The 23,396-nt window shown below is 36.7% G+C and overlaps 1 protein-coding gene across 2 annotated transcripts in view; it reads right to left on the reverse strand.

Moving 5' to 3' along the window:
* Positions 1–23,396, reverse strand: part of GRAMD3 (GRAM domain containing 3) — a 141,548-nt gene that overhangs the window by 105,779 nt on the left and 12,373 nt on the right. The window lies entirely within an intron of this gene.

Here is a 23,396-nt window from a genome sequence, read left to right on the forward strand (position 1 = left end):
ATATATATATATACACACACACACACATACATATACAATTTAATTTGTCAACTATACCTCAATAAGGCTGAAACACACACACACACACACACACACACACACACACACACACCCTCCCTCTTGTTCTGGAAACTGAGTAGCAGGCTCTCTCTTGCTGCTTTTGACTTTTCAGTCCCCAACATTTGTTCTTTTTCTCTTTTAAACTTCTGGCATTCTAAAATTGATTAATACATAGTTTACTAATAGATTTTTTTGGATTAGTCTTAGCAATTTCCAAAAGCATAAAAAATAAAGTGAGTGTTTGTTAATGCAAGTCAATTTCGCATGAAGACATGTTTGTGAATTCTGTGTTGCCTGGAGCCATGCTGGAAGGTTCAGTGAGAGTCACCTCTGGAATTTCCCCATTGCTTCTCTCCCCAGCCTTGTGTCAGACCAGGCAAACTAGGAGGGCTTTCATCCGCAAGACAGCATAATTCCAAACCAGCCTGGGAGTTCAGCCTCAGACCATAGTTGTTGAATTCAAATTAAAGTGATCACATCTTGAAATATGCTGATTAAGAGATGATTAAAAAATGAACTTCACTGATTATAACTAACAGGCAAGAATAGATTATACTTAAGCAGTTTTGTGTATTAATTTAATTCTGAGACTAAATGTTAACCATATTTTAAAAATCCCTTTTCGTGTGTTTTTAACCAGTCTTATGTTTCTTTCCTAATTATAAAACATCATTATTCTATTTTTTTCTGAAGGAAAAGTATCTTCTAATCAAAAAACATGTGTAACTCTAACTTACAAGAACTGCAACCAAAAACAAAAGGCTGACAATAACTGGCTCACTTTAAGAGAATGGTGTTGAGTCTTCTTCATTAATATACTTTGGAGACCCACAGTTACAACTTTAATGCCCAAATTTCAATAGTATCCCAAATAATCTCTGAGCTAGCTGTAGGGTATTTCATAGCTAAGCGTTATTAGTTTGGCTGGCTCACTCTTGGAAATAAAAAAAAAAACCTATTTGTGGTACTCCAAATGTAGAAAAACCCATGGCTTTTATTTCATAGATTTACAGTTTCTTGAGCTACAAAACATTTCACAGGTCCTATCTATATGTATATTTAAATTTCCTCTAAAGATCTGAAATCACACCATCAGAATCTAAGTTAGTTGAGAGCAGGAACCATGACTATTTCACTCACGTGTATAGAGCTAATGTCCAGTCTCCAGAGTAAAGATTGCACGGAATGCAGAATATTGAAATGGAATGCAGAATCCTGAATGAATCAATCAAAAACTTTAACACTTCTAGCTACAGGCAGCTCATTAGGACTCAAAGCAGCCAGGCCATCCTTGGGCAGTTCTGGTTGCTGAGAGTTCTTTTTTATAATGATTGGACTGCCATCTCTTCGCACTTGTTTCTTCCAGTTTTAGCTCGTCAGGCCATGTAGACTTGCTCTACCACATAACAAACCTTTAAATACCTGAACTGATACTCATGCCCTACTTTCTCTACCTGACCTCTGAGCTTTGCCTCTGCAGACTAATATCCCTCGTTTTTCTTTTTTTTTCAGACGGAGTCTTACTCTGTCGCCCAGGCTGGAATGCAGTGGCGCCATCTCGGCTCACTACAAGCTCCGCCTCCCGGGTCCACGCCATTCTCCTGCCTCAGCCTCTGGAGTAGCTGGGAATACAGGCACCTGCCACCACATCTGGCTTTTTTTTTTTGCATTTTTAGTAGAGACAGGCTTTCACCGTGTTGGCCAGGATGGTCTCTATCTCCTGACCTTGTGATCCGCCCGCCTCGGCCTCCAAAAGTGCTGGGATAACAGGCGTGAGCCACCGCGCCCGGCCTAATAGCTCTAGTTTTTTAACAACTGACATAGGTATGAGTGTCTTGTGATACTCTCAGACGCTCCCTTCTGAGCACATTACAGATTGCCACCTTTGCATGGTACTCAGGATGGTTCAGGGAAGGCCTGGCCTGCATGGGATTATGATCTTATGCTTTCTAGAGTCTGTTCATGCTCTTTGCTATCAAATTAACTTTTTCATTTTTTTTTGAGGAAACATTGTTTTTTCCAGTGCTTTAGGGAGAATCATTTTACTCTTAATAGAACCCTGCCTCAATGGAAGGCAATTGAAATGGGAGATAATTATCTCCCATTATAGGAGGCTGGTATAGTCTGCAAATGGTTCCATATGTTGTGTCTTGCTTCCAAGTTGACTTATTTGGAGATTCCAGATAATTGACCACTAAGTCTGGTTCTGGGGAAGTTGGGTTTCCGCATGCCTTATGGGTAAGGTGGAACTCTGAAGATTTTGCAATGTTGTAGTATTTAAATGCTGCTGCTAAATAAGAATTTACTGTATATTTTTTTGAAGGGCTGAAGTTGCAATTTGGCAAAAAAATTTTATTTATTTCCATGAACTTTGATATTTTCTGAAGATAATTTTTAAATCAAGCTATTAATTTGGAAGATGCAGATACATGTATATGCAAACATGTAAACATTTTTATGAGAATTCATCTATTAGTGAGATAATATTTTACACCTGGAAAACCTGTGAAATAAAATTGTAGAAGGAAACAATTTTTACATTGATTTGAATGTTTTGAAATTACAGTCAGTTTATTATTGGGGAGATGGTCATGATGGAAAAAGGGAAACTGAAAAGGGTGCAGCTGATGGGTGAAAGCAGGGAAGGGAAAGAGAGGAAGGTGAGAAAAAAGGGAAAAAGTAGTGAAGGTAGGTTGTCTAAGAAATTCCAAGTAGCTACTCAGTCCTTAAACTATTTTCTTGCATGAACTTTGAGTCCTGCGGTGCAATTATGTATTTTGTAACAAACTGTTCAGAAGTTAAATAATTCCTATGAAACAGAAACTTATTGTTCTGGGAAGAAAGATGATCTTCCATTTTATTTTTCAAATAGATTCTAATTCAGGGGTCCTCAAACTTCAGGTCACAGACGGGTATCTGTCTGTGTCCTGTAAGGACCCGGCGGCACAGCAGGAGGTGAGTGGCGGGTGAGCAAGCGTTACTGCCCGAGCGTGGCTTCCCGTCAGATCAGTGGCGGCATTAGATTCTCATAGGAGCACAAACCCTATTGCGAACTGCACATGTGAGAGATCTAGAGTGAGTGCTCCTTATGAGAATCTAACTAATGCCTGATGATCTGAGGTGGAACAGTTTTATCCTGAAACCGTTTCCCATCCCGCACCCCCCGCCCCCACCTCACCCTCCCATGAAAGAAAAATAATTTTAAAAAAGAAAAAGAACTTTAATTTCGTGGAAGAAAAATTGTCTTCCCCAAAACCAATCCCTGGTGCCAAAAAGGTTGGGGACCACTTGTCTAAACTATGCAAATAATAGGATTTATGTTGAACCCCTGCTTTCATTCTGGGAGTTCAAATTCGAGGTATGTGTTGGGCAGAGAGTGCCTGTGTGACCAGCCTCCAATAAAAATATTCGGTTCTGAGTTGCTAATGGGCATCTCTGGGCAGAAATATTGCACGCATATTGCTACATTTTTTGTTGCTGGTGCAAAAATGTGCCCCATCACGGGAGGGAAAGAGCCTAAGGAAGCCTGTACATGGATTCCTGCAGACTCCACTTGTGTCTTTCCCCCTGTGATCCACCTTACTATGTCACTGTAAGAAATCTTAGCCATGAGTCCAATGATGCTGGGTTCTATGAGTCCTTCTAGTGAATCTCTGAGTGTGGGTGGTCTTGGGGAACACAGCCCCTTTTCTTGCAGTACTCATCCTGATACATCCCTTTTGTAGTGTTACACAATTTTAGTGAAAAGAGAAAAGGGAAGTGTTTCTGAAAAGTTAAATGTCAAATAAAATACGGATCCAGAAGATATAGTTTAGCAAAGGCGTGTCAACGTTTTTGAAAATGATCAAGCCAATTTAGTCATGGAAAAATTATTTACTTACTTTGTACTTACAGAATATGAACTTCCAAGAAAGAAATGGTTTTTAAGGATCTTTCTTACCTTTTAAAAAATAATAGTTTTATTGAGATATAATTCACTATACTACAAAATTCACCCTTTTGAAGGGTAAAATTTGGTGATTTTATACCACAAACAGAATTGTGTAACTTTCCCACCAATTTTAGAACATTTTCAACACCCTCCCCGAAAAACCCTGTACCCATTAGTAATCAATCCCCATCATTCCTTCCCTGCAGTCCCTGGGAACTAATTGACCTGCCATCTCTATGGATTTGCCTATTCTTCATATAAATGGAATCATGTGGCCTTTTATGACTAGCTTCTTTCATTTGTGTTGTGGCATATAATAGTACTTCATTCCTTTTTATTGCCAAATAATATTCCATTGCATGGACCTACCACATTTGATTTTATCTATTCATCAGTAGATGACATTTGAATTGTTTCCATTTTTTGGCTATTATGAATAATACTGCTATGAACATCCATGTACAAGTGTTATTGTTATTTGGACAGGTTCTATTTCAGCTTTGTTGAGCTATAACTGGCAAATAACCATGTACAGGGTTTTTTTTTTTTTTTTTTTTTTGAGATGGAGTCTCCCACTTTTGCCCAGGCTGGAGTGCAGTGGCGTGATCCTCCTGTGTTCAAGTGATTCTCCTGCCTCAGCCTCCCGAGTAGCTGGGACTACAGGTGTGTGCCATTACACCTGGCTAATTTTTGTATTTTTAGTAGAAATGGGGTTTTACCATGTTGGCCAGGCTGGTCTCAAACTCCTGACCTCAACTGATTCATTTTTTTTTCACTCATGCTTTTGGTGCCACATCTAACTCCTATACCAGATTTTAAATCATCCCACTAACATTAGGAGGTCTACATCTTTAAGTGCAATCTGCTACTATATGATGGATGGAAATTAAAGGTGAGAGGAGTTGGAGTACAGTAAAGTGGCTAGAGTATGGAATTTAGAATTTTCATATAGAGTTCAACTCTTTTATTATGGGAATTAGGCAGAATATTTTTAAGCCTCAGTTTCTTACATGGAAAATGGAGTAATAATAGTTCCTATTTCATAAGGTTATTGTGAAGTTTAAATTAGCCAATTTGTGAAAAGGGTTTAGGAGGAGATGTCTGGCACGCAGAAGACATCTGAGAGTAAATGTTAGGTTGTTATCATTTTATCAAGAGATTATGGAGCTAGTTGGACCAACTTGAGAATTGCCTAGCAGAATTAAAGTTATCACTCTTCCAACTGCATTTATGAAAGGCTGCTGAAATTACTTTACTTATGGTTATATAACTTTCTGGCAGCGTAAAAAGTCCTGACAGATACACAGCAGAATGATTTTATTTCTTCTGGTTTCAGCAATCAACAATGATATTCCTCTTTGGGATCTAAAGAAGAGTCCTAGGCCAAAAAACTGTAGTGTCAGCCTAACTGTACATTTCATCATGCTGGACGCTTATTATTGTTTATCATTAATTAATGGCCATTTATATAACTATGTAGAAAATAACAAACAAAACTCCTTTCCCGTCAGTTGGATATAAGACCTTAGGAAAAGTCACTTGATATTTCAGTTAAATATTTACCTTGCTTTACAGCATGACTCAGAACTTCTATATACATGTCTCAATCATTTGGTGTCCATGGGTACAGAAGCAGGTTAGGGCCATAATAAACATATTCTGTTTTATTATTATAAACCTAGATATCAGTGAAAGTTCAAAGTCAAGTCATCTCAGTTCAGCCTATTCCTGTGTGTCATGTAGACTAATAAATGAGGAGGCACCTTCCAGTAGAGATATGCTTATTTATATGTACTCTAAAGACATCTTTCAGTAATTTTTATATAAACAACTCAATCTAAAATTTTACTACTTTATTCATCATCAAAAGTAAAATCCTTTGTTAGCAATTGGCACAGTTATATTTCCCAATGTGGACAATTTAACAATTTTCTTTCTTTTTTTTTTTTTTTTTGAGATGGAGTCTCACTCTGTTGCCCAGGTTGGAGTACAGTGGCATGATCTTGGCTTACTGCAACCTCCACCTCCCAGGTTCAAGCAATTCTCTTGCCTCAGCCTCCCAAGTAGCTGGGAGTACAGGCGCGCACCACCACACCCAGCTAATTTTTGTATTTTTAGTAGGAAGGAGGTTTTACTATATTGGCCAGTCTGGTCTCGAACTCCTGACTTCAGGTGATCCACCCACCTCAGCCTCCCAAAGTGCTGGGATTACAGATGTGAGCCACTGCACCCAGCGCAATTTAACAAATATTAAAACATCTTTTGAAAAAACACATAATAATATTATGCTGTGAAACATTTATTTTAAGCACACAGTTTTCTATTTTAGTTTTTCCTGTGTTAACTTGCAATTAAAAAAAAAACATTTAGGGACTCTTACTAAGAATAGAAGACTATAAAAGCAATACTTTAGAAGGATACAAGGATGAGCAATATAATTTCTTCCAGTACAAGTGTGGCAATTCAGGAGGTGAACTAGGAGCAAGGTGTCCCTGCTCATGGAAGAATGACAGTGGGAGAGAAGATCGAAATCATTATCCAGGTTAATAAAGCAATATATGAGATGACAGCCCAAGTTAGAAACCAGCCAAAGATATTCAAGTGACACTTACAGTGCTCATATGTGCTAGGTAGTTTTCTAAGCACTTCACAGATGAGGTGATTCATTTAATCCTTACAATAACCCTGTGAGGGGGAAGCTTTCAGCCTTCCTTTAACAGGAGAACAAACTAAAGTGCAACATGATAAGTAACATAGATGACATTAGAACGCAGGCAGTCTGGCTAAGAAGTTGGGGCTCTTCACTACTATCCTATGCTACTTCTCCATGCAAATAAGAATTATTGTTAGTAAAGTCACTTCGGGTTGTTTTGTATTTTTAAATTTTTATCTATTTAGGAGGTACCAGTGAGGTTTCTTACATGCATCTATTGCCAAGTGGAGATGTCTGGACTTCTGGCATGCCCATCAGCCTTATAGTAAATATTGTACCTAATAGATAATTTTTCAATTCTCACCCCAACCCCACCCTCTAGGGTAACTTTTGGATTTTTGGAAGCTTTAGTTCTTCAAAACCCCCCAAATGTGGGATATAATAATATAGATAAATAAAAGATTCAATAGGTTTTTTTTCTCTCTTAACAAGGAAAATACACATTTATCCATAATGTACTCGAAAATGAAATTCTACATTATAAATATGTTGTATAATCTAGTGTGCTGAATTACATGGCTTATACAATGTGATCATCTTACATTATATTAAGATGAATATTCCCAAAACAGTTATGTTTGTGTAGGGAATAAATTTCATGTTCATATTTTCCAGGAATCAATGATTGATTCCAAGATGGTATAAACCTTTCATAGCATGATAGCTTCTTGCATAGGTTTGTTAAATGACATGTTAGTAAATAACCTCACTTACTGGCATGAAATCTTCATTGTAATATTTAGAAAATTTGTCTTGGTTGAAAACAGCATCTTTATTTAATTAATTTATTTGTTTATTTTTTGAGATAAGAGCTCGCTTTGTCACCCAGGCTGGAGTGTAGTGGCATGAATATGGCTCACTGCAGCCTCAATCTCCTGGGTTCAAGAGATACTCCTGCCTCAACTCCCTAAGCAGCTGGGACCACAGGCAGGAGCTACCACACCTGGCTAATTTTTGTATTTTTTGTAGAGATGGGGTTTTACCATGTTGGTCAGGCTAGTCTCAAACTCCTGGGCTCAAGTGATTCACCCGCCTTGGCCTCCTAAAATGCTGAGAGTATAGGCGTGAGCCACTGTGCCCGGCCTGAAAATTGCATCTTTAAGTTAACAGTGGCAGCAACTGGGACAGATTCAGTTTTGTAGGGCCTGAAGCTAATATAGTATGCGGGGTTTCTTTAATAAAAAACCCCACAAAATTAGGTGCAAACAATGAATATTGAATTAGAAGTTCATTCAAGTGACAAACTCTGAAGTTTCAGCTTCGTTAGCTTCATGGTAAATGTAGCACTTCAGATAGTGACTATATAGATTTTTTTTAAATGCCAAAAGAATGAAATAGTCCCTGAAGACAATTCTTCATTTTTCCCCAGAAGGAGCTTATAAATTTATGTGTATATATAATCTCCATTGATTTTTTTCTCTCTTTCTATTTCTCCATTGTCTGGCAAAATTCTATTTACAATTTGTTCTCCATTTGTGAGATAAGAAAAAAGAGAGACTTAGTGCTTTGCCATAGGAAACACAAGCCTGCCAGGGCCAGGTCTGGGCCCTTTCCACTTATACTCTCAGCATATGAGAGTATTATATATAATATATATTTTATATATATATATATAATTTTTCCATATATAGTCTTAGTGTCTTTATTCTTATATTTCCAGAAAACAAACAAAGCCCAGAGACATTTAAAACCAAGCCAAAGCACAGTTCTCAAATTCCTGAGTACAGAACATTTGTTTAGCCTTGTAAACCAGTAGCAATGCTGGGGAAAAAAGTTTTATTTTGACTTGAGACAGAACTTGTCTTTTTATAAAAAGAGATAGTCCATTTTTTTTTCAGAAGTGTTAAAATTTTGAGAAACCCACTTAGCTCAGTATTGGTGGTTTTTCTTTCCCTTTCTATTTTCTTTATTATTATTTATTTATGTCCATGTTTACTTAAGGTCATCAAAATATGGACTTCAGTCATATGGGGGAACTGAAATAGCTTGACAGTTTTTTGACTCTTCAAGTTTGACCCTTAAAGTTCTTATGGTTTTTACATGTATTCAAATACACAAAAGTAAATACTTTTTTAAAGCTTCATGTACCTTTTCTTTCCCTTTATTTGTCTCTCACTAGGTTATAAAAGAACGTATGGTGGTGATAAAACAAATAGGTAAAACAAAACCTTAGAATTTGACATAGGGTTGTGTGGATAATGACTTCCAACTGTGTTTCTATAGTAACAATTCACCTATGTTGTAGCTATAATGACAACAATTCTTCAGTGCCTCCAACTTGCCAGCCTCCATAATTATCCATACCTAATCCTCACAATAGTGCAACAAGCTAGATGCTATTAGCCCCATCTGACAAATGAGAAAGCTGGAATTTAGAAAGATTAGTTAACGGGGTTAAGGTGGCGCAGTAAGTGGCAGAGTTGTGATTCAAATACAGATCCAAGTAACTCCAAGACTAATATCCTTTCACCAAATACTGCCTTTCAGATTAGAAATATTCAGAGTTTTGTGGTGGCCAGCCTCCAAGATGGTCCCCAGTGATCGCCCTTCTTGGTATTCTCAGCTTTGGAATGTCCACCTCATGAGAGTCCCTGAGCCAGAGCTACCTAGCCAATTTACTTCCAGATTCAGAACCCACAGATACTGTGTAAGATAACACATACTCATTGTTTAAGACACTAAGATTTGGCATAATATACTGTGAAGCAATTGACAACTCATCTAACCCTTATCATTCTTACTCAGCTTGGGAAGCACTCCTTGGGGATTTCATGTTCATATCAATGACCAATTTAGAATTTGGATTTGCCTTTGAACATTGGAGAGCATGGAATCACGCAAGGATCAGCAGACAGATCCTGGGTGGTGATCGTGATGTACAGGTACACAAGAGAAATGAATATCTTTTTTTTCCCCAAAAGATGATGTATTACAAGAGTCACTACTAACTCAGCATCTATGTCAACTGAACACAATCTCTAAAAGAAAAACAAATAGGATGATATTAATCCTGGAGAGTTTTATTTTGTTTACAATTTGGGATAATTACGCTTTGGGGTTTCATGTTTACTCTTTGAGGAAAGTGTGTCTGCGATTTACCTCATTTCCTCCAACCCTCTCTCCCTCTCTCTGCTCCAGAGACCCAGTGTTCTTTCAGTAACTTGAAATGTATTTTCTCCTCCACAGAGAATAGCAAATGCTATTTCTGCAAATGGGACTCTACCTCTCCCTCTTCCTCTGTTCCAGTCTCATGTTCTGTTTCATATTTCCTCAGAGACTGCTGCTTTTTGACTCCATGGACTGGGTTGCCCCCACATTGCTCCCTCTGCCTTCTACTCTGCCTTCTACTCTGCCTTCTCAGTATGCAAGACACTCAGAATCCTCTTTAATGCCTGTCTTCCTCTGACTACAAGCAACATAAGAACTTGCCACACTGGTTTTACACAAAACCAACAGATCTCTAGTACCTTATTACACAATAAATACTTTTTGACTAAGTATTGTTTGAGGAAAATGTTATTTCCGGTGCAGAGAAAATAAGAGCAGAAGCATGAAGATATGAAAGTGTGCGGCATGTGTAAGGGAATATTAAATTAAAAATGGATGTTTTCTTTAAGTAAATGCTTATCTCTTTCATATGTAACTTAATTCAACTTCACTGTAATTAATTTTTAAACTTAAATGAATTCGATGTGAAATTAAGCTCAAATTAATTTACATTTACATTTATGGAGGTAAAAATTTCAGCCTATATTGCTCATGGTGTCCTTTTTGTTGTGTAATTTTCCCCTCTCTTTTCCCAGTTGCAAGAATAAAATATTTGGGATTGCTGAGTGTCAAATCCCAATTCAGATTGATTAATAAATCCCTGTGGAGTAGTGGAAAGTTCCTGGACTATGAATCAGAAGGTGTGCGGTATCATTTGATTTGCCACTTGCTGAGTTCTCCCTATATTGAGCATATTAGTGACTTGTGTGCCCTGAATGTTCTGCTGAGCTTCAGCCCTCCTGGAGTGAAGTCAGCAGTACTCCCAGCAAGGGTCAGCCTCACTTGTCAACCAGGGGAGGTCTTCATTCATCCATGACCTACCTGAAATTTATTCATCCGTCTAATATTTATCGTTGTCTACTTTATGCCAAGAACTGTGCTCAGTGATTGGTTAGGAAGCAAAAGGCAGCACAGTGAGGAAGAAGGACAAATATAACAAGTATAATTTAATGTATAATGAATGTTACACCGAAGATAAATAAAAGGCACAATGTGAGCACAAAGAAAGGGAGATTGGTGCCAGGGCAGGCTTTCTGAAGGCAGTGATACCTGGCTCAGGTTTGAAGGACAGCTCCGAATTTACCCCGCCAGAGTATTGTAGGCAAAGAAGGTGCAAAGGCCCTGAACCAGACTGCGTGCATAGAGTGTGGACTTCTTTAGTACAAGGAAGGGCAACAGATATGACTGGGGAAGCTGACTGGGTCACAGATAATTCTCCTTAAGAGGTCAAAGGACAACTCTGTGAGATCACTGAAGATACCTGTTCTACTTCCCCATTCCTGCTTCCAGATTTCTTTTCCCTCCATACAGGAGTATGTTTGAAGTGAGACCTGCTCATGGAATATTACCCTTCCCTTATGGGGCTATTTGAAGGAATAAATAGAAACTTTCCTTTCTCTGGGATCATACTGGCAGCTGTTAGTTTTTTACATTAGGTAATGTTTATTTTGTTGCACTAAGCATTGGAAATGTGCAGTTTATTTCTAGATCTAAATATGGCAATATGAGGATGAGCAAGAAACATGTTGTGGAAAGTGATAGTTTGGAGAGCTAGGCTCATAATTTAATTTTCAAAGTGTGTATACATTGTCTGCCTTCTATAGTATCCTGGGTCTGTGTCAGTCACCAACAGAGATTTCAGCTCCTGGAAGCAGGATCTGAGCCTTATTTACTCAAGAAGAAGCTATTCTTCTTGAACAATAGATTTAAGATCTATTGAAGAATACACTCAAGATTATTCTGCTTTAGTAAAGTAGTTTTTTTGTATGTGCTAGGTATTAGGGCTAGAGAGGAAAGAATGTATTTGCTAGCTTCTAGGAGCTCTGGGTGATGAGTAATATACCATTTTTTTTTTCTGTGGATCTCCCTTGTTGTCCTGTAACAGTCACAACTAGCATTAGAACATTTAAGCCCACAGAATCATATAATGAGTCAGTGTAGAATTAGGAATCTCACGTAGTTCTCCCTGACCTTCTCTTTCAAAGAGTTATCGGGTCTACTTCTGAAATCTTTGTATGCTCTGGCGCTCTGGAAGTCACCCTGAGTGAGATAAAGAAATGGAATTAAATGACCCTCGACTGTGGGTTTGATTTTTGAAAATAGCCCAAATAATTTGAAGCCGAGCTGGGTGAGTAAATTGGTCCATGAACTTGGATAATGCTATTTTGGTCATGTATCTGGCTGTATATGTACTACCTGGACTAATTTGTTTGCATAGTTTTGCCATACAGCAACAACAGAAAACTTTTTTTTTTTCTGTTACCTGCTTACTTCATCTAAGTAATGCAGAGAATAACTGTAATCCATCTACCACAGCAAAGGCCAGCAAGGTTTATAAAGTAATGCCTATAAAAAGTTCCCATGAGTAAGGCACTGTGCAAATAGAAGAGATGATTGTTGTTACTGCTGGGCTATATATCAGCACTCATTCATCACTTACGTGGTTCTTGGCAGGGCTTCCCAATTTGCCCCACGTGGCTCCATGCTATTTACACAAGGATGCAACTACTAGAAACTTCAATTCAATTACATTTGCCTGGTTTTGTTTTTATAAAACATGAAGCCTAAATATCTTTAGAGGTGAAAGCATATAAATGAACCTGATTGAACTTTTTATCTGTTCAAAAAATCAAAAGCTTTTAATGAAAGTGAGGACTTTAAGCTGAATTCATCCAAATTAAATTTCCATGAAATTTAAAACTTCATTTAAAAAGTAAGTCACAGAGTTTACTTTGCTCCCCTGCCACCAGAGTAGGTGCTGGTATCCATGGCTGAGAGACCTGAAGACGGATCACAACACAGGACACTTTGCAGACATTCCTCAGTACTGGCCCGGAGCCTGGTAGCTCTGCTGAGTGGCTACACCCAGAAGAGAAATAATAGTCACTGCAGTTTGACTTTCAGGAAGCCCCATCCCTAGGGGAAGCGGGAGAGCACCACATGAAGGAATCACCTGGTGGGACAAAAGAATCTGAACAGCAGCCCTTGAGCCCCAGATCTTCCCTCTGACATTGTCTACCCAAATGAGAAGGAACCAGAAAAACGATTCTGGTAATATGACAAAACAAGATTTTTTAACACCCCCAAAAGATCATACTGGTTCACTAGCAATGGATCCAAACCAGAAGAAATCTCTGAATTGCCAGAAAAAGAATTCAGAAGGTTGATTATTAAGCTAATCAAGGATCCTCCAGAGAAAGGTAAATACCAACTTAAAGAACTTTAAAAAATGTTACAGGATATGGTCAGAAAAATCTCCAGAGAAACAGATAGCTTAAATAAAAAACAATCACAACTTCTGGAAATGAAGGACACACTTAGAGAAACGCAAAATACACGGGAATGTCTCAACAATAGAATCAAACAAGTAGAGGAAAGAGCTTCAGAGCTTGAAGACAAGTTTTTGAATTAACCCAATCCAACAAAGACAAAGAAAAAAGAATTTAAAAAGTGAACAAAGCCTCCCAGAAGTTTGGGATTATGTTAAACAACCAAAGCTAACAATAATTTGTGTTCCCAAGGAAGAAGAGAAATCTAAAAGTATGGAAAATATATTTGAGGGAATAACTGAGGAAAACTTCCCTGGCCTTGCTAGAGGTCTAGACACCCAAATACAGGAAGCTCAAAGAACATGTGGGAAATTCATCACAAAAATATAATTGATTAGGCACATAGTCATCAGATTATCTAAATTCAAGATGAAGGAAAGAATCTTAAGAGCTGTGAGTCAAAAGCATCAGGTAACCTAATAAAAGAAAATCTTTCAGATTAACAGCAGATTTCTCAGCATAAAACCTACAAGCTAGAAGGGAGTCTTATCTTTAGCATCCTTAAACAAGACAATTATCAGCCAAAAATTTTGTACCCAGCAAAACTAAGATTCATAAATGAAGGAAAGATACTTTTTTCAGACAAATGCTGAGAGAATTCACCAGTACCAAGCCAACACTACAGGAGCAGCTAAAGGAGCTCTAAATAGTGAAACAAATCCTCAAAATATGCCAAAATAGAATCTCTTTAAAACATAAATCTCACAGGACCTATAAAACAATAACGCAATGGCCCAAGGTATTCAGGCCACGAATAGCACAATGAATAGAATAGTACCTCACATCGCAATACTAATGTTGAATGTAAATGGCCTAAACGCTCCAGTTAAAATATACAGATTGGCAGAATGGATAAGATGTCACCAACCAAGTATCTGCTGTCTTTAAGAGACTCACCTAACACATAAGGACTCACATAAACCCAAGGTAAAGGGGTGGAAAAAGATATTCCATGCAAATGGACACCAAAAGTGAGCAGGAGTAGCTATTCTTATATCAGACAAAGCTAACTTTAAAGCAACAGCTGTTAAAAGAGACAAAGACGGACATTACACAATGATAAAAGGAGTAGTCGAACAGGAAAATACCACCCCAATACTAAAACCAGAAAAGGACATATCAAAAAAGAAAACTACAGACCAATATCCCTGATGAACATAGATGAGAAAATCCTCAACAAATTACTAGCTGACTGAATCCAACAGTATATCAAAAAGATAATTTACTATGATCAAGTGGGTTTATACCAGGGATGCAAGGATGGTTTAATATCCACAAGTCAATAAATGTGATATACCACATAAACAGAATTAAAAACAAAAATCACATGATCATCTCTATAGATGAAGAAAAAGTATTTGACAAAATCTAGCATCCCTTTATGATTAAAACTCTCAGCAAAACTGGCATACAAGGGACATAGTTTAAGATAATAAAAGCCATCTATGACAAACCCTAGCCAACATTATACTGAATGGTGAAAAGTTGAAAGCATTTCCCTGAGAACTGGGACAGCACAAGGATGTCCACTCTCACTACTTCTATTCAACATAGTGCTAAAAGTCCCAGCCAGAGCAATCAGAAAATAGAAAGAAATAAAGAGCATCCCAATTGGTAAAGAGGAAGTCAAATTGTCACTGTTTGCCTGTGATATGATCATAGGCCTAGAAAATCCTAAAAACTCATCCAAAAAGCTCCTAACACAGATAAATGAATTCAGCAGAGTTTCCAGATACAAAATTAATGTACACAAATCAGTAGCTTTGCTATACACCAACAGTGACCAAGCTGAGAATCAAATAAATAACTCAACCCCTTTTACAATAGCTGCAAAAAATAAAATAAAATACTTAGGAATATAACTAATCAAGGAGGTGAAAGACCTCTACAAGGAAAACTACAAAACATTGCTGAAAAAAAATCATAGACAACACAAACAAATGGAAATATGTCCCATGCTCATGGATAGGTAGAATCAATATTGTGAAAATGACCATACTGCCAAAAGCAATTTACAAATTCAATGTAATTTCTATCAAAATATCACTATCATTCTTCACAGAACTAGAAAAAAAACCCCTAAAATTCATATGGAACCAGCCCACATAGCCAAAGCAAGACTAAGTAAAAAGAACAATTCTGGAGGCATCACATTACCTGACTTCAAATTATACTATAAGGCCATAGTCACTAAAATACCATGGTACTGGTATAAAAACAGGCACATAGACCAATGGAACAGAATAAAAAATGCGGAAATAAAGCCAAATGCTCACAACCAACTGATCTTTGACAAAGCAAACAAAAAGTAGGGAAAGGACACCCTACTCAACAAATGGTGCTGGGATAATTGGTAAGCCACATGCAGAAGAATGAAACTGGATCCTCATCTCCCACCTTATATAAAAATCTACTCAAGATAGATCAAAGGCTTTACTCTAAGACCTGACACCATAAACATTCTAGAATATAACATCAGAAAAACCCTTCCAGACATTGGCTTAGGCAAAGGCTTCATGACTAAGAACCCAAAAGCCAATGCAACAAAAACAAAGATAAATAGGTGGGACTTAAGTAAACTAAAAAGCTTCTGAGAAGCAAAATAAATAATCAGCAGAGTAAACAGACAACCCCACAGTAGGAGAAAATCTTCAAAATCTATACATCTGACCAAGGATAATATCCAGAATGTATAAGGAAATCAGTCAAATAAGCAAGAAAAAAACCAAACAATCCCATCAAAAAGTGGGCTAAGGACATGAATAGACACGTCTCAAAAGAAGATATACAAATGGTTAACAAACATACGAAAAATGCTCAGCATTACTAACGATCAGGGAAATGTGAATCAAAACCACAATGTGATACTATCTTACTCCTGCAAGAATGGCCATAATCAAAAAATCAAAAAATAATAGATGTCGGTGTGGATGTGGTGAAAAGGGAACAGTTTTACACTGTTAGTGGGAATGTAAACTAGTACCACCACTATGGCAAACAGTGTGGAGATTCCTTAAAGAACTAAAAATAGATCTACCATTTGATCCAGCAATCCCACTCCTGGGTATCTACCCAGAGGAAAAGAAGTCACTATATGAAAAACATACTTGCACATACATGTTTATAGCAACACAATTCACAATTGCAAAAATATGGAACCAGCCCAAATGCCCATCAATCAATGAGTGGATACAGAAAATATAGTATATATCTACCTTGGGATACTACTCAGCCACAAAAAGGAATGAAATAATGGTGTTTGCAGCAACCTGGATGGAATTGGAGACTATTATTCTAAGTGAAATAACTCGGAATGGAAAATCAAATATCGTATGTTCTGACTTATAAGTGGGAGCTAAGATATGAGGACAGAAATGCTTAAGAATGATACGATGGACTCTGGGGACTTGGGGGAAAGGGTGGGACGGGGGTGAGGGATAAAGGACTACACATTGGGTACAGTGCACACTGCTGGGGTAATGGGTGCACCAAAATCTCAGAAATCACCTCTAAGGAACTTATCGTTGTAACCAAACACTACCCATTTCCCAAAAACCTATTGAAAAAAAAAAAGTGAGTCAAATATTATAGAATAGGTAATTGAATAGTGTGTATTTTTTAAAATAACAATTTTTGGTGGTCTGAAAACATTGGCAAAGTAAAAACTACTCAAAACCATTTGTGTAAAATTAGTTTTCCTACAATATTTTCAAAATGTCCAAAAATGAGGGGCTGATAACAGGCAGTCACAAGCCAACATCCTTTCCCCTTGGGAGTTCGTTCCCCTAGCTGGGAGAACCACATCCATTCCTTCACTCAGTGCTGCAAAGTACACAGTGTGTATCAAGTTCTACAAATAGAAAAAACAAATCTGTTGGAGACCACGAGCTTAGAAGGAGTTATAATCGGAGGACAGATCCAGGTTTTATGGGCCTGAAGCTTATACAATTTTAGAGTCTTCTTTAAGAAAAGTATGAACAAGAAATTAGGCTTGAAAGTGATTATACATTTAAATGAGGAAAACATCAAATTATGAATTGGAAAGAGTTTACAGATTCCATAAACATCTCCAAATCCAGAAAAGTAATATAGTGCTCTTATGAATTAACTGTCTGACATACTCTGTGATATTTTCTTATAATTTATAGCTGATACTCATTGATCTCTTCATATGGCAACAACTTCATAATATTTTCAGTAAAGAGAAAAGAAGGTGGTTTAGTTTTTTTCTCTAGAAAAAATACTTACCTTTATATTGATAGGTTAAAGATTTATTTCAAATTCAAACCCAGTTTTGATAATGTCATGATAATCTACTATGTGACACAAACACAAATGCAGTGGGTGTTTTTAGTATTATTTTGGGTTTGTGCCTTATAAACATAAGAATTCTGATAAAGTCTATTATGCACAATTACCACCAAAAAAAGAAAGAAAAAGAATAAGGTTGGTATAATTATATCAGCTGCATTATCGAGTATATAGTCCTAATAGGAGAGAACTGTGTTGATTAGGCAATAAAAAGAATAGAATCTACCACTTTATATATTTCTATATCTGATGATTTATATATCTGCTGATTTATATATCTGATGATTTATATATCTGATGATTGGAAAAATTTGCCAGAAACTAGTTTCTGGTTCTGTACATTTCAAACTCATTTTCTTTTCCACTACCCACACACTTCTGATGCATGGCACCATGTTCATATCATGATCCCATCTCTGGCTCTGCACCATGCCCCAGAGCAGGGTATATTGGCTTAGAGGGTGGTAGGAGTATTCCTGGAAGCCATTCCAATACCATACAGCCAGTGATAACTTATGTGCACATAGAAATGAAGGCAAATCACATGAATAGATTCCACAAATACCAAACTAAATGTATCTCTGAACAACTTCCCCTTAGTTCAGAATGCCAAAAATGCCTTTGGCTACATATCTGACTGGAGAAAAAGTTTGAAAGAGGAAAAATAGGAGTGGAAAGAGACAGAAATTATAATTGCAGTTGAAATACTATCTGCGAATTTTTCAAGAATGTAGGACTATCTGCGCACCTTACTAGTGGCCCTCCAAGTCCGTGGACAGTAGAAGCTGTCTTATAAGTGAGGGTAGAAGCTTAAGCCGCATTGGCTTTGTAATAAATACATCCTGACAGCAATACATTCTGATAAGTGGTTAATACAGGATATAGTGCCAACAATTAAGAAAAGGTTGCTAGTTCTGAGGGACGAGAGTGGGGGTGTGGGCAGCACAGGGAAGTTACCCGGAGCTTAAACTAGACCTTCCAGGATGTGCATCTTGAAAGGGCATAGGAATTTTTGAGGCCATCAAAGAGGACTTCCAGCATGTTCAACAGCCTCGCAACTAGATAGAACATGTGCATTGAGAAAATATTGAATGTGGGGAAGTATCTGGTGAAGTTTGGGAAAGAGACAAGAAGTCCTTTCGCTCCTTGCAGTGACAGTTGCTGGGGAATTTTATTCTTTCCTGCTGGGAAAATTCTAACTCTCCTAAGAAAGCCTAGTCCTCTGACTTAACCTCCTCATTTTTAACTTCCATAGCCATGTCTCACTACATCCTGGTGCAATTTATTCTTTCTCTGCCTCCTGTCTTAGCCTGCCCCTCACTCTCCTCTGTGAAGCTCTGCAGGGTTCACAGGTCCTGCTGCTCCGACCTCGCCCATTTGCTGAAATATCTGCTCCACACTCAGAAGACTAATGCCATTAAATATCCCCTTAAAACAGTGCTGCTTCCTGTGAATGCTTCCATCTCATCCCTGCTCTTGGAGAAGAAACTTCATTTCCCAGGATTTGGCCCCACTCCAACCTCTACATACCACTCTTGTGAACAGGGGCTGAGCCTATGGGGTTGACTAGTGAAAATGGGTCATGGCACAGAGTCTGCTGTGTTCCTGTTCATCTGGTACCATAGAGTGCTCCTGTCCTTTTTGTAACAGCAGGAGAAGTGGGGTTGGCTAAGAAAAGACAAAGCTCTTGAGAGAGGAGGGCAGAAGGAAAGAAGGGCAGACATTTTCTCTCCTACCCACTGGTGGCAGCTAGAATAGAGAAGACACAGACGCATTGGAGCCACTAAGTGGAAGCATAATGAGTGTGACTGTGGGACTGCCTTGGACACCAAGGTTCTCGTTGACTGCAGTCTAGGGTGGTCCCCATCCCAGAACACAGAAGGACTTTGAGTACCCTCCTAACATTTCCGATTAGTTCTGCCTCATTTTTGTCCTCTTCAGTTCCCATCTTGGGCCTTGTTTGTACTCCCAAAGGCCATGGTGTCCTATTCTACACACTAACTACACTGGCAACTTTCACTTTTGCCTAATGGCTAATTTGCATAATAAATCTCCAAAAGCTTCTTGATCCAATAGAGGTTTTCGAGTTTTTCAATTTCCTGAGTGACTAATTTATGGAACTCTTAATTCCAAAGCCCTTCCCAGTCAACTACCTATAGAGGTTACAGCAATTCATATTTTTCCAAGTCAGCTTAATGTTCTGTATATTTTGAGAAATGATGATTTCTGCAAATTTTGAATTTTGAGGTACTGTGCACATTATGAATGTTAAAGATTTTCAATTGGGGATAACTCAATGGAGGCTGGCAAAGCACTGAATAACTTTAATAACGTCTTGGAAAACTTTAACTAGAAGGAAACTTTTAATCTGAAAACAACTGATAAATCCTGAAATATTAAAAGCATTCCCTTTAAAATTAGGAATACGAGGATGTCTAGAATTATTGCATCTACTCAACATTATACTAGTGTCCTTGCTTGTGTAATAAAGCAAAAAAAGATTTAAAGGAGGAAATTTTGGAAAGGTAAAAATAAAATTTTTATTATTTCAAATATTATTGTCTACAAAGAAAATCTCTGAGAGTCTACAGATTTATTATTAAAAGTTTAGCAAGGATGTTGAACATAAGACCAATTTAGAAATCTAATTATATTTCTGTACATTGACAAAAGAAAATACAATGTAAAATATATTTACAATAACAACAAAGGTATAAAATATCTAGGAATAAACGTAACATGATGTGTAAGATCTTTATGCAGAATATTCTAAAACTGTATTGAAGGACATTAAAGGAAACCTAAATAAATGGAAAGATATACCATGTTTATGAATTGGTATATTTAACATTGTAAAGATGTTGAATTTTCTCAACAATGAACAATAGGCTCAATGTAATTTCATTAAAAACAGTTTTACTTGATAAGCTAATTCTAACATTTAACTGGAAGAACAAAGGGTCAATGTAATGAAACACTTCTGAACTGGGTGAGGAGTCTTGTCTTAGCAGGTTTTGTTTTTTTATAAAGTGATAGTAATTAAGACAGTGATGTATGACAGAGCTGATATTACAGATTAGTGATGAAAGGACAGTCTATTCAATAAATAATATGGGGCAATTTATTATCTCTGCAATAACTTAGAATGATGCCCTAATTCATACCAGAAAAGAAAATGCGTTCCAAACACAGTACGAACCCTAGATTGAAAGAAAAACATACTCCTAGCAGAAAATACATATGTTCTTATGACCACAGGGTATGGAAGGATTTCTTAAGTCATAAACAATTCATAAAGAAAATAATTAATAAATTGACAAATTAAAATAACTCAGACATAATAGAGAGTGCAAACAGACAAGTCATATGTTGGAATAAAATACTTGCAACACATATATCAAAAGATCAGTGTCTGGAGTATTTTAAAAAACTATCTCAAAAGAAGAAAAAGATAGTGACCTCTTTCCCCCAAAAGGAATATCAATTCATAAGCAGGCATTTTAGAGAAGAGAAAACAAAAAAGACCACTAAACATGTTGAAAAGATGTTCCTCCTCTTAGTTTAACATATATTAAACCCACATTGAGTTACCATTTCACACCTTCCAGATTGAAAAAAGTAAAAAATCAGACAATTCCAATATTGCTGAGGCAGCAGCATAACTGCTGATGGCAGCGTAAATGACACAGAACTTTGGAAAACAGAATGACATTAGCAAAGAAAGTTAATCATGTTCATAATCTATGATGAGCATTTCCTCTAGGTAGGTGCCTTAAAGACACCCTTCCACAGTGTACCAGGGGAAACGGGCAAGATGTAGCATTGCTTGAATGCTCAGACAACTGGAAATAACCCACAAGTGGGCCAGAGTGCTCTTTTAAAGTGAACGTCACATTATGACACTCTTCTAAACCCTCAGTGGCTTCCTGTCACAATTAGAATAGAACTCCAACCCCCCTCATCATCTGTTTATCTCTCTGATTTCATGGGTGTCACTCTCCGCGGGTTCCTCTAGACTTCTTCCCTATCTTCCCTACTGCAGGGCAATCACGCTCCTTCTCAGTCTTTTGATGACTGGTTCTAAGTCAGCCTGAATATCACTTCCTTGGAGAGTCCTTTAGTTACCACCCCATCTAAATTAGTTTTCTCTATCTTACTCTCTGCCTCAGCTTTGTTTCCTATAAAACATATTAATTTTTGAATTATGTATTTATGTATGCACATATGCATTCATTCATTTTTTGGCCTGTCTTAAACATTAAACTAATAATCTCCATGAGAGCAGGGACTAAGTCTATCTCACTTATGATTGTAACCTCTGTGCCTTCTACATAGCCTGGCATATAATAGTTACTCAATAAACGTTTATTGTATTGAGTGATTGAATAAAAACACTGTGTAAATTGTATCTGTGCCTATTTGAAGTGGCTTGTTGATCTGCAAATACATTTTATTAGCTCTAGTTCATTGAAAGGATAATGTGATACTAAAACAGTCACATAAATTCTCAATACTTATTTAGGAGGTAAAGGAAAGTGTTTACCTGGTCTTATTTTTTATCTCAAAGATTTAACCAATTTGTGCCTGAATGCTTCCATAAAGTATTTTCAATGATTTTCTACACAATACATTAAATAGATCTTTCAACTAGACTAAAAGTCCTTCAATGCCTATTTAGAGATATATTAAAAATTTTTAGGTTGATTCTAATACACATTTTAAAAATCCACTTATAGATGCTAACATAGAAATTTGATATTGAACACTCAAATATGCAGGTGACATAGGCTGGAGCTTTTTTTACAAGAGGCTTGAATTTAGGTGGATGAAGGTTTTATTTTATTTTTATTCTATTTATCTATAATTATGAAAATCATATTTATTTTATTTCAATTATGCTTTATGTATTTTATATTTGTTTTAATATTTATTTGTTTGTTGATACATTTTGATTTGATTTGATTTGATTTAATTTCTCCTGGTTAGAGCTTGAGCTCCAAAGAAGAATTTGCATGACAGTCTACTTAAGAGATGGATTCCACAGACAAAGCAATTCGAGAGGCACTTGAAGCTCAGCGAAATATAGAAATAATGCATGAGTTTTACATTTTATTTTATTTTTATGTATTCCCTTTGTTCTTTGTTCGCCTGAGTTTTACATTTTAAATCACAGAATTATACCCTTGCTCAACTGCTAATGCAAGCAAGATAGATTCATTTTAATAATGGATAGAAAAATTAAGTAACTTGGAAATAGATATATTATGAAACAATTTGCACACACTCACTTTTTTAGTCTCTAAAACTTCTTTTTAAAAGTATTTAATTTATTTTCATAACCTGGCATTCTGATATGTGAATGCAATTAAATACAACGGAATTTCTTTGTTTTCTATTAAATTTTTGAAAGCTATAATTTAAAGTACTTTTTGTGTAAATGATTTAAAACAATTTAAAAAAGAAAACAAGGATCATACTTAACTCTTGAATTTCTGGATATGGTACTGTCAAAAAGTAAAGTTTGGGTGTGGGGGTTATTCTGAGAAGTTTACATGAATATTATGTTAAAGTTTACATGGAAGTTGGATGAAAAAACTTTCTTTTGAATATGTGATTTTGACTTATACTTAGTTTATACATTCTATAAATTGCTAGATAATTATAATGAGATAAAATGAATAAAGCATTGAAAAATAAATTTTCATGAAAAATATGTAATTATTAGAGTGGTGTTGATGTGGATATTAATGTGTTGATTTGGATATTGAGGTTTATAGCTAAAATG

The sequence above is a fragment of the Mandrillus leucophaeus genome, unplaced genomic scaffold, assembly GCF_000951045.1.
Source record: "Mandrillus leucophaeus isolate KB7577 unplaced genomic scaffold, Mleu.le_1.0 Scaffold221, whole genome shotgun sequence".
NCBI classification, from domain to species: domain Eukaryota; kingdom Metazoa; phylum Chordata; class Mammalia; order Primates; family Cercopithecidae; genus Mandrillus; species Mandrillus leucophaeus.